Here is an 11,425-nt window from a genome sequence, read left to right as displayed (position 1 = left end):
GCATTAGTGGAAGAAATCTCTTTCCTATAAAATTCCAAGCTTTAATGGGCTGAACTAGTGGAATTTCCCAACCTTGGACAATACAACTTTTGTGTTCATTTGAGATGTGTGAATAAATTATCTTTACTTACATTTGCTTTTGTTTTAAATTTTTTCCATACATAAACTCTAAATTTTTCATTTTGTTGTGATCTATTTGCCTTTTTTGTTTACGGGATGAAGGGAGAGCGAAAACTCAAAGTTTTTATTTAAGAAAAAAGAGTACATCTAAAATGGACATGCACAATGCAAAAATGTAGAGAGAGATAATTCCAAAGAGTGTCTATAATTTTTAGGGATTGTAAGCTCTTTTTAGTTTTTATATATCAGGTTTTGCAATGGCCGTGAAAAGGGTGAGGCGGGGGATTTTTAAATGAGTGTTGACTCCCAATCCATAAGTCATTTCTTAGGGTAATAAAACCCGTTACGCATGATAAATCACTTTACAATCATCTATGATTGTTAGGTCAGCTTTTTATAAATGGGCAAAGTAATGGCTTATTCGACTTGGGTAAATATCCCACCGCACATTCACTTGAGAATTTAATGACCGTTTGTTTTTCTCTTTAAAAGGTTTTGATCCATAGGTGATTTGCATCTTTAACATTATTCAAGCATGCATATCATTTTCAAAGAATGTGTGGAAGAAATCTCTTTCTTATAAAATTCCAAGCTGTTAGGGTTGAACTAGTGGAATTTCCCAAACTTGGACTACTAAACTTTTGTGTTCATTTGTGGTGTGTGAATAAATTTTCTTTTCTCATACTTGTTATTGTTTTAAATTTTTTCCATAAAGAAACTCTAAAATATTCATTTTGTTGAGTTCGATTTACCTTTTCGGTTTGCAGGATGAAGGGAGAGTGAAAACTCAAAGTTTTGATTTAAGAAAAATAGTATATTTAAAATGGAAATGCACAACGCAAAACTGTAGAGAGAAATAACTTCAAAGTGTGTCTATAGTTTTTAGGGATTGTAAGCTCTTTTTCATTTTTATATATCAGGTTTTGCAATCGTCGGGAAAAGTGGGAGGCGGGGGATTTGTAACTGAGTGTTGACTCCCAATCCATTAGTCATTTCTTAGGTTAATATAGCCCTTTACACATGATTTATCACTTTACAATCATCTATGATTGTTAGGTCAGTTTTTTGTAAATGGGTAAAATAATGGCTTGTGTGACTCGGGTAAATATCCCACCGCACGTTCACTTGAGAATTTTATGAGAGTTTATTATTCTCTTTAAAAGGTTTGGATCCATAGGTGATTTGCATCTTTAACATGTTTGAAGCATGCATATCCATTTTTATAGCTTGTATGGAAGAAATCTTTTTCTTATAAAATTCCAAATTGTTAGGGTTGAACTAGTGCAATTTCCCAAACTTGGACAACAAAACTTTTGTGTTCATTTGTGGTGTGTGAAAAAAATTTATTTACTTACATTTGTTATTGTTTCAAAATTTTCCCATACATAAACTCTAAAATATTCATTTTTTTGTGATCTATTTGCCTTTTTAGTTAACGGGATGAAGGCAGAGCGAAAACACAAAGTTTTGATTTACGAAAAAAGAGTAAATCTAAAATGGAAATGCACAATACACAAATGTAGAGAGAGATAATTCCAAAGAGTATCTGTAATTTTTAAGGATTGTAAGATATTTTTAGTTTTTATATATCAGGTTTTGCAATCGTCGGGAAAAAGGGGAGGCGGGGGATTTTTAACTAAGTGTTGACTCCCAATCCATAAGTCATTTATGCGGGTAATGTAGCCCATTGCACATGATAAATCACATTACAATCATCTATGATTGTTAGGTCAGCTTTTAGTAAATGGGCAAAATAATGGCTTGTTTGACTCCGTTAAAGATCCCACCGCACGTTTACTTGAGAATTTACTGAGCATTTGTTATTCTATTTAAAAGGTTTGGATCCGTAGGTGATTTGCATCTTTAAAATGTTTCAAGCATGCATATCCATTTTTAAAGCATGCGAGGAAGAAATCTCTTTCTTATAAATTTCCAAGATTTAATGGGTTGAACTAGTCGAATTTCTGAAACTTGGACAACAAAACTTTTGGGTTCATTTGTGATGTATGAATAAATTTTATTTTCTTAAATTTTTTATTTTTTTAAATTTTTTCCATACATAAACTCTAAAATTTTCATTTTGTTGTGATCTATTTTCTCTTTGGGCTTACGGGATGAAGGGAGAGCGAAAACTCAAAGTTTTGACTTAGGAAAAAAGAGTACATCTAAAATGGAAATCCACAATGCAAAAATGTAGAGAGAGATAATTCCAAAGAGTGTCTGTAATTTTTAGGGATTGTAAGCTCTTTTTAGTTTTTATATATCAAGTTTTGCAATCGTTGGGAAAAGGGGGAGGCGGAGGATTTTTAACTGACTGTTGACTCCCAATCCATAAGTCATTTCTTAGGGTAATATAACCCGTTATGCATGAAAAATTACATTACAATCATCTTTGATTGTTAGGTCAGCTTTTTATAAAAGGGAAAATAATGGCTTGTTAGACTCGGGTAAATATACCACCGCACAATCACTTGAGAATTTAATGAGTGTTTGTTATTCTCTTTAAAAGGTTTGGATCCATAGGTGATTTGCATCTTTAACATGTTTCATGCATGCATATCCATTTTTAAAGCATGTGTGGAAGAAATCTCTCTCTTATAAAATGCCAAGCTTTAACGGGTTGAACTAGTGGAATTTCCCAAACTTGGACAACAAAAATTTTGTGTTCTTTTGTGGTGTGTGAATAAATTTTCTTTACTTACATTTGTTATTGTTTTAAATTTTTTTCACATAAATTCTAAAATTTTCTTTTTGTTGCGATCTATTTGCCTTTTCGTTCACAAGATGAAGGGAGAGCGAAAACTAAAAGTTTTGATTTAACTAAAAAGAGTACATCTAAAATGGAAATGCACATTTCACAAATTTAGAGAGAGATAATTCCAAAGAGTGTGTGTATTTTTTAGGGATTGTAAGCTCTTTTTAGTTTTTATATATCAGGTTTTGCAATCAAAAGGGGAGGCGGGGGATTTTTAACTCAGTGTTGACTCCCAATCCATAAGTAATTTCTTAGGGTAATGTAGTCCGTTACGCATGATAAATCACTTTACAATTATCTATGATCACTAGGTCAGGTTTTTGTAAAAGGGAAAAATAATGACTTGTTGAACTTGGGTAAATATCCCACCACACGTTCACTTGAGAATTTAATGAGCATTTGTTATTCTCTTGAAAAGGTTAGGATCCATAGGTGATTTGCATCTTTAACATGTTTCAAGCATGCATATCCATTTTTAAAGCATGTGTGGAAGAAATCTCTTTCTTACAAATTCCAAGCTTTAACAGGTTGAACTAGTTGAATTTCCCAAACTTGGGCAACAAAACTTTTGTGTTCATTTGTGGGATGTGAATAAATTTTATTTACTTAGATTTTTATTGTTTTAAATTTTTTCCATACATAAACTCTAAAATTTTCATTTTGTTGTGATCTTTTTGCCTTTTTGGTTTCCGGGATGAAGGAAGAGCCAAAACTCAAAGTTTTGATTTAAGAAAAAAGAGTACATCTAAATTGGAAATGCCCAATGCACAAATGTCGAGAGAGATAATTCCAAAGAGTGTGTATAACTTTTAGGGGTTGTAAGCTCTTTTTAGTTTTTATATATCAGGTTTTGCAATCGTAGGGAAAAGGGTGTGGCGGGGGATTTTTAACTGAGTGTTAACTCCCAATCCATATGTCATTTCTGAGGGTAATATAGCCCATTACACAAGATAAATCACTTTACAATCAACTATGATTGTTAGGTAAGCTTTTAGTAAATGGGCAAAATAATGGCTTGTTTGACTCCGTTAAAGATCCCACTACACGTTTACTTGAGAATTTACTGAGCGTTTGTTATTCTGTTCAAAATGTTTGGATCCGTAGGTGATTTGCATCTTTAACATGTTTCAAGCATGCATATCCATTTTTAAACCATGCGTGGAAGAAATTTCTTTTTTATAAATTTCCAAGCTTTAACGGGTTGAACTAGTGGAATTTCCCAAACTTGGACAACAAAACTTTTGTGTTCATTTGTGGTGTGTGAATAAATTTTCTTTACTTAAATTTTTTATTGTTTTAAATTTTTTTGATACTTAAACTCTAAAATTTTCATTTTGTTGTGATCTATTTGCCGTTTTGGTTTACAGGATGAAGGGAGAGCGAAAACTCAAAGTTTTGATTTAAGAAAAAAGAGTACGGCTAAAATGGAAATGCACAATCTACAAATTTAGAGAGAGATAATTCCAAAGAGTGTCTGTAATTTATAGGGATTGCATGCTCTCTTTAGTTTTTATATACCAGGTTTTGCAATCGTTGAGAAAAGCGGGGTGGCGGGGGATTTTTAACTGAGTGTTGACTCCCAATCCATAAGCCATTTCTTAGGGTAATATAGCCGGTTACGCATGATAAATATCTTTACAATCATCTACGATCGTTAGGTCAGCCTTTTGTAAACGGGCAAAATAATGGATTGTTTGACTCGGGTAAATATCCCACCGCTCTTTCACTGGTGAATCTAATGATCATTTGTTATTCTCTTTAAAAGGTTTGGATCCGTAGGTGATTTGCATCTTTAACATGTTTCAAGCATGCATATCCATTTTTAAAGAATGTGTGGAAGAAATCTCTTTCTGATAAAATTCCAACCTTTAACGGGTTAAACTAGTGGAATTTCCCAAACTTGGACAACAAAACTTTTGTGTTCATTTGTGGTGTGTGAATAAATTTTTTTTAGTTACATTTGTTATTGTTTTAAATTTCTTCCATACATAAAGTCTAAAATTTTCATTCTGTTGTGATCTAGTTGCCCTTTTGGTTTTCGAGATGAAGGGAGAGCGAAAACTCAAAGTTTTGATTTAAGAAAAAAGAGTACATCTAAAATGGAAGTACACAATGCACAAATGTAGAGAGAGATAATTCCAAAGAGTGTATGTAATTTTTAGGGATTGTCAGTTCTCTGTAGTTTTTTTATATCAGGTTATGCAATCGTCGGGAAAAGGGGAAGGCGGGGGATTTTTAATTGAGTGTTGACTCCCAATCCGTAAGTCATTTCTTAGGGTAATATAGCCGGTTACGCATGATAAAAAACTTTACAATCATCTATGATCGTTAGGTCAGCTTTTTGTAAACGGGTAAAATAATTGCTTGTTTGACTCGGGTAAATATCCCACCGCACGTTCACTGGAGAATTTAATGATTGTTTGTTATTCTCTTTAAAAGGTTTGGATCCATTGGTGATTTGCATCTTTAACATGTTTCAAGCATGCATATCCATTTTTAGAGCATGTGTGGAAGAAATCTCTTTCTTATAAAATTCCAAGCTTTAACTGGTTGAACTAGTGGAATTTCCTAAACTTGGACAACAAAACTTTTGTGTTCATTTGTGGAGTGTGAATAAATTTTCTTTACTTACATTTGTAATTTTTTTTTATTTTTTCCATACATAAACTCTGAAATTTTCATTTTGTTGTGATCTATTTGTCTTTTTGGTTTACAAGATGAAGGGAGAGCGAAAACTCAAAGTTTTGATTTGAGAAAAAAGTGTACATCTAAAATGGAAATGCACAATGCAAAAATGTAGAGAGAGATAATTCCAAAGAGTGTCTATAATTTTTATGGATTGTAAGCTCTTTTTAGTTTTTATATACCAAGTTTTTCAATCGTCGGGAAAAGGGGGAGGCGGGGGATTTTTAACTGAGTGTTGACTCACAATCGGTAAGTCATTTCTTAGGGTAATTTAACCCATTACGTATGATAAATAACTTTACAATCACCTATGATCGTTAAGTCAGCTTTTTATAAACGGGCAAAATAATGGCTTGCTTGACTCGGGTAAATATCCCACCGCACGTTCACTTGAGAATTTAATGAGCGTTTGTTATTCTCTTTAAAAGTTTTTGATCCATAGGTGATTTGCATCTTTAACATGTTTCAAGCATGCATATCCATTTTTAAAGCATGTGTGGAAGAAATCTCTTTCTTATAAAATTCCAAGCTTTAACGGGTTGAACTAGTAGAATTTCCCAAACTTGCACAACAAAACTTTTGTGTTCATTTGTGGTGTGTGAATAAATTTTCTTTACATACATTTGTTATTTTTTAAAATTTTTTCAATGCATAAACTCTAAAATTTTCTTTTTGTGTTGATCTATTTTCCTTTTTGGTTTAAGGGATAAAGGGAGAGCGAAAACTCAAAGTTTTGATTTAAGAAAAAAGAGTACATCTAAAATAGAAATACACACTGCACAAATGTAGAGAGACATAATTCCAAAGAGTGTATGTAATTTTAATGGATTGTAAGCTCTTTTAAGTTTCTATAAATCTGGTTTTGCAATCACCGGGAAAAGGGGGAGGCGGGGGATTTTTAACTGAGTGTTGACTCCCAATCCATAAGTCATTTCTTAGGGTAATATAGCCGGTTACGCATGATAAATCACTTTACAATCATCTATGATCGTTTGGTCAGCTTTTTGTAAACGGGTAAAATAATTGCTTGTTTGACTCAGGTAAATATCCCACGCACATTCACTTGAAAATTTAATGAACGTTTGTTATTCTCTTTAAAAGGTTTGGATCCATAGGTGATTTGCATCTTTAACATGTTTCAAGCATGCATATCCTTTTGTAAAGCATGTGTGGAAGATATCTCTTTTTTATAAAATTCCATGCTTTAACGGGTTGAACTAGTGGAATTTCCCAAACTTGGACAACAAAACTTTTGTGTTCATATGTGGTGTGTGAATAAATTTTCTTTTCTTACATTTGTTATTGTTTTAAATTTTTTCCATACATAAACTCTAGAATTTTCGTTTTGTTGTGATCTATTTGCCTTTTTGGTTTACGGGATGAAGGGAGAGGGGAAACTCAAAGTTTTGATTGAATAAAAAAGAGTACATCTAAAACGGAAATGCACAATGCGCAAATATAGAGAAAGATAATTCCAAAGAGTTTCTGTAATTTTTAGGGATTGTAAAATCTTTTTAGTTTTTATATATCAGGTTTTGCAATCGTCGGGAAATGGGGGTGGCAGAGGGATTTTTACTGAGTGTTGAATCCCAATCCGTAAGTCATTTTTTATGGTTTTACAACCGGTTATGCATGTAAATCACTTTACAATCATCTATGATCGTTAGGTCAGCTTTTTTTAAACGGGCAAAATAATGGCTTGTTTGACTCGGGTAAATATCCCACCGCACGTTCACTTGAGAATTTATTGAGCGTTTGTTATTCTCTTGAAAAGGTTTGGATCTATAGGTGATTTTCATCTTTAACATGTTTCAAGCATGCATATCCATTTTTATAGCATGTGTTGAAGAAATCTCATTCTTATAAAATTCAAAGTTGTTAGGGTTAGACTAGTGGAATTTCCCAAACTTGGAAAACAAAACTTTTGTGGTCATTAGTGGTGTGTTTAGAAATTTTATTTACTTACACTTGTTATTGTTTTTTATTTTTTCCATACATAAACTCTAAAATTTTCGTTTTGTTGTGATCTATTTACCATTTTGGTTTAACGGTTGAAGGGAGAGGGAGAGTGAAAACTCAAAGTTTTGATTTAAGAATAAAGGGTACATCTAAATTGGAAATGCACAATGCACAAATGTAGAGAGAGATAATTCCAAAGAGTGTCTGTAATTTTAAGGGATTGTAAGCTCTTTTTAGTTTTTATATAACAGGTTTTGCAATCGTCGGGAAAAGGGTTAGGCGGGGATTTTTAACTGAGTTTTGACTCCGAATCCATAAATCATTTCATACAAAAATATAGCCCGTTACGCATGATAAATCACTTTACCATCATAAAAGATAGTTAGGTCATCTTTTTTTAAATGGGCAAAATAATGGCTTGTTTTACAAGGGTAGTTATCCCACCGAACAATCACTTGAGAATTTACTGTGCATTTGTTATTCTCTTTAAGAGGTTTGGATCCGTAGTGATTTTCATCTTCAATATGTTTCAAGAATGCAAATCCATTTTTAAAGCATGTGTGGTAGAAATCTCTTTCTTATAAAATTCCAAGTTGTTAGGGTTGAACAAGTGGAATTTCCTAAACTTGGACAACATAACTTTTGTGTTCATTTGTGATGTGTGAAAATTTTTTCTTTACTTACATTTTTTCTTGTTTTAAATTTTTTCCATACATAAACTTTAAAATTTTCATTTTGTAGTGTTCTACTTGCCTTTTTGGATTACGGGATGAAGGGAGAGGGAAAACTCAAAGTTTTGTTTTAAGAAAAAAGGGTACATCTAAAATGGAAATGCAGAATGCACAAATGTAGAGAGAGATAATTCCAGTGAGTGTCTAAATTTTTAGGGATTTTAAGCTTTTTTAGTTTTTATAGATCAGGTTTTGCAATCGTCGAGAAAAGGGGAGGCGGGAGCTTTTTAACTGAGTGTTGACTCCCAATCCATAAGTCATTTCTAGGGTAATATGCCTGTTACGCATGATAAATCACTTTATCATCATCTATGATTGTTAGGTCAACTTTTTGTAAATGGGCAAAATAATGGCTTGTTTGACTGGGGAAAATATCCCACGACACGTTCACTTGAAAATTTAATGAGTGTTTGTTAATCCCTTTAAAAGGTTTGGATCCGTAGGTGATTTTCTTCTATAACATGTTTCAAGCATGCATATCCATTTTTAAAGCATGTGTGGAAGAAATTTCTTTCTTATTGAGATCCAAGCTGTTAAGGTTGAACTAGTGGAATTTCCCAAACTCTGACAACAAAACTTTTGTGTGCATTTGTGGTGTGTGAATAAATTTTCTTTACTTATATTTTTTATTGTTTTATTTTTTTCCATACATAAACTCTAAAATTTTCATTTTGTTCTGATCTATTTGCTTTTTTGGTTCACATGATGAAGGGAGAGCGAAAACTAAAAGTTTTGATTTAAGAAAAAAGAGTACATCTAAAATGGAAATGCACATTTCACAATTGTAGAGAGAGATAATTTGAAAGAATGTTTGTAATTTTTAGGGATTGTAAGCTCTTTAAAGTTTCTATATATCATGTTTTGCAATCATCGAGAAAAGGGGAAGGCGGGGGATTTTTAACTGAATGTTGACTCCCAATACATAAGTCATTTCTCAGGGTTATATAGCTCATTACACATGATAAATCACTTTACAATCATAAGTGATTGTTAGGTCAGCTTTTTGTAAATGGGCAAAATAATGGCTTGTTTGACTCTGGTAAATATCCCACCGCATGTTCACTTGAGAATTTAATGAGCGTTTTTTATTCTCTTTAAAAGGTTTGGATCCGTAGGTGATTTGCATCTTTAACATGTTTCAAGCATGCATATCCATTTTTAAAGCATGTGTGGAAGAAATCTCTTTCTTATAAAATTCTAAGCTGTTTGGGTCGAACTAGTGGAATTTCCCAAACTAGGACAACAAAACTTTTGTGTTCAATTGTGTTGTGTGAATAACTTTTTTTTACTTACACTTGTTATTGTTTTTAAATTTTTCCTTAATTAAACTTTAAAATTTTCATTTTGTTGTGATCTATTTGCCTTTTTGGTTTACGAGATGAAGCGAGAGCGAAAACTCAATGTTTTGATTTCAGAAAAAATATTATATCTAAAATGGAAATACACAATGCACAAAAGTAGAGAGAGATAATTCCAAAGAGTGTCTATAATTTTAAAGGATTGTAAGCTCTTTTTGGTTTTTACTTATCAGGTTTTGCCATCGTCGAGAAAAGGGGGAAGCGGGGGATTTTTAACTGAGTGTTGACTCCCAATCCATAAGTTATTTCTTTAAAAAATATAGCCCGTTACAGATGATAAATCACTTTACAATCATCTATGATTGCTAGGTGAGGTTTTTGTAAATGGGCAAACGAATGGCTTGTTTTAACTCAGGTAAATATCCCACCGCACGTTTACTTGAGAATTTAATGAGTGTTTGTTTTTCTGTTCAAAATGTTTGGATCCGTAGGTGATTTGCATTTTTAACATGTTTCAAGCATGCATATCCATTTTTAAAGCATGTGTGGAGAAATCTCTTTCTTATAAAATTTCAAGAAGTTATAGTTGAACTAGTGGAATTTCCCAAAATTGGACAACAAAACTTTTGTGTTCTTTTGTGGTGTGTGAATAAATTTTCTTAACTTACACTTGATATTGTTTTATTTTTTTCCATACATAAACTCTAAAATTTTCATTTTGTTGTGATCTATTTGCCATTTCGGTTTACGGGATGAAGAGAGAGCGAAAACTCAAATTTTTGATTTAAGAAAAAAGAGTACATCTAAAATGGAAATGCACAATATACAAATGTAGAGAGAGATAATTGAAAAGAGTGCCATTATTTTGCCCATTTACAAAAAGCTGACCTAACAATCATAGATGATTGTAAAGTGATTTTTCATGCGTAATGGGATATATTACCTTAAGAAATGACTTATGGATTGGGAGTCAACACACAGTTAAAAATCCCCCGCCTCCACCTTTTCCCGACGATAGCAAAACCTGATTTATAAAAACTTAAAAGAGTTTACAATCCCTTAAAATTACAGAAACTTTTTAAAATTATCTCTCTCTACATTTGTGCACTGTGCATTTTCATTTTAGATGTATACTTTTTTCTTAAATCCAAACTTGAGTTTTCACTTTCCCTTCATCTCATAAACAAAGAAAGAGTTAAAAGGCAGATAGATCACAACAAAATGAAAATTTTAGAGTTTATGTATGGAAAGAATTTAAAGCAATAACAATTGTAAGTAAAGAAAATTGGTTCACACACCACAAATGAAAACAAAAGTTTTGTTATCCTAGTTTGGGAAATTCCACCAGTTCAACCCTAATTGCTTGGAATTTTATAAGAACGATATTTTTCTTCACATGTTTTAAAAATGGGTATGCATGCTTAAAACATGTTAAAGATGCAAATGACCTATGGATCCAAACCTTTAAAGAGGATAACATTAAATTCTCAAGTGAACGTTCGGTGGGATATTTACCGAGTCAAAAAAGCCATTATTTTTCCCACTTACAAAAAACTGACCTAAAGATCATAGATGATTGTAAAGTGTTTTATCATGCATAATCGGCTATATTTTTTTAGGGAATGATTTATGGATTGGGAGTCAATACTCAGTTAATAATCACCCCCCCCCCCCCCCCCCCCCCCCCCCCCCTTTCCCAACGATTGCAAAACATGATATATAAAAACTAAAAATAGTTTTCAATCCCTTAAAATTACAGACACTTTTTGGAATTATCTCTCTCTACATTTCTGCATTTTGCATTTCCATTTTACATGGATACTTTTTTTTAATTCAAAACTTGAGTTCTCACTTTCCCTTCATCTCGTAAACAAAAA

The sequence above is a fragment of the Aristolochia californica genome, unplaced genomic scaffold (assembly GCF_029961685.1).
Source record: "Aristolochia californica isolate CCGP_79_NKW_82.1479 unplaced genomic scaffold, dmAriCali1.0.hap1 SCAF_5, whole genome shotgun sequence".
NCBI lineage: Eukaryota > Viridiplantae > Streptophyta > Magnoliopsida > Piperales > Aristolochiaceae > Aristolochia > Aristolochia californica.
The sequence above is the reverse complement of the archived record's forward strand: the minus strand, read 5'-3'. Positions refer to the sequence as shown.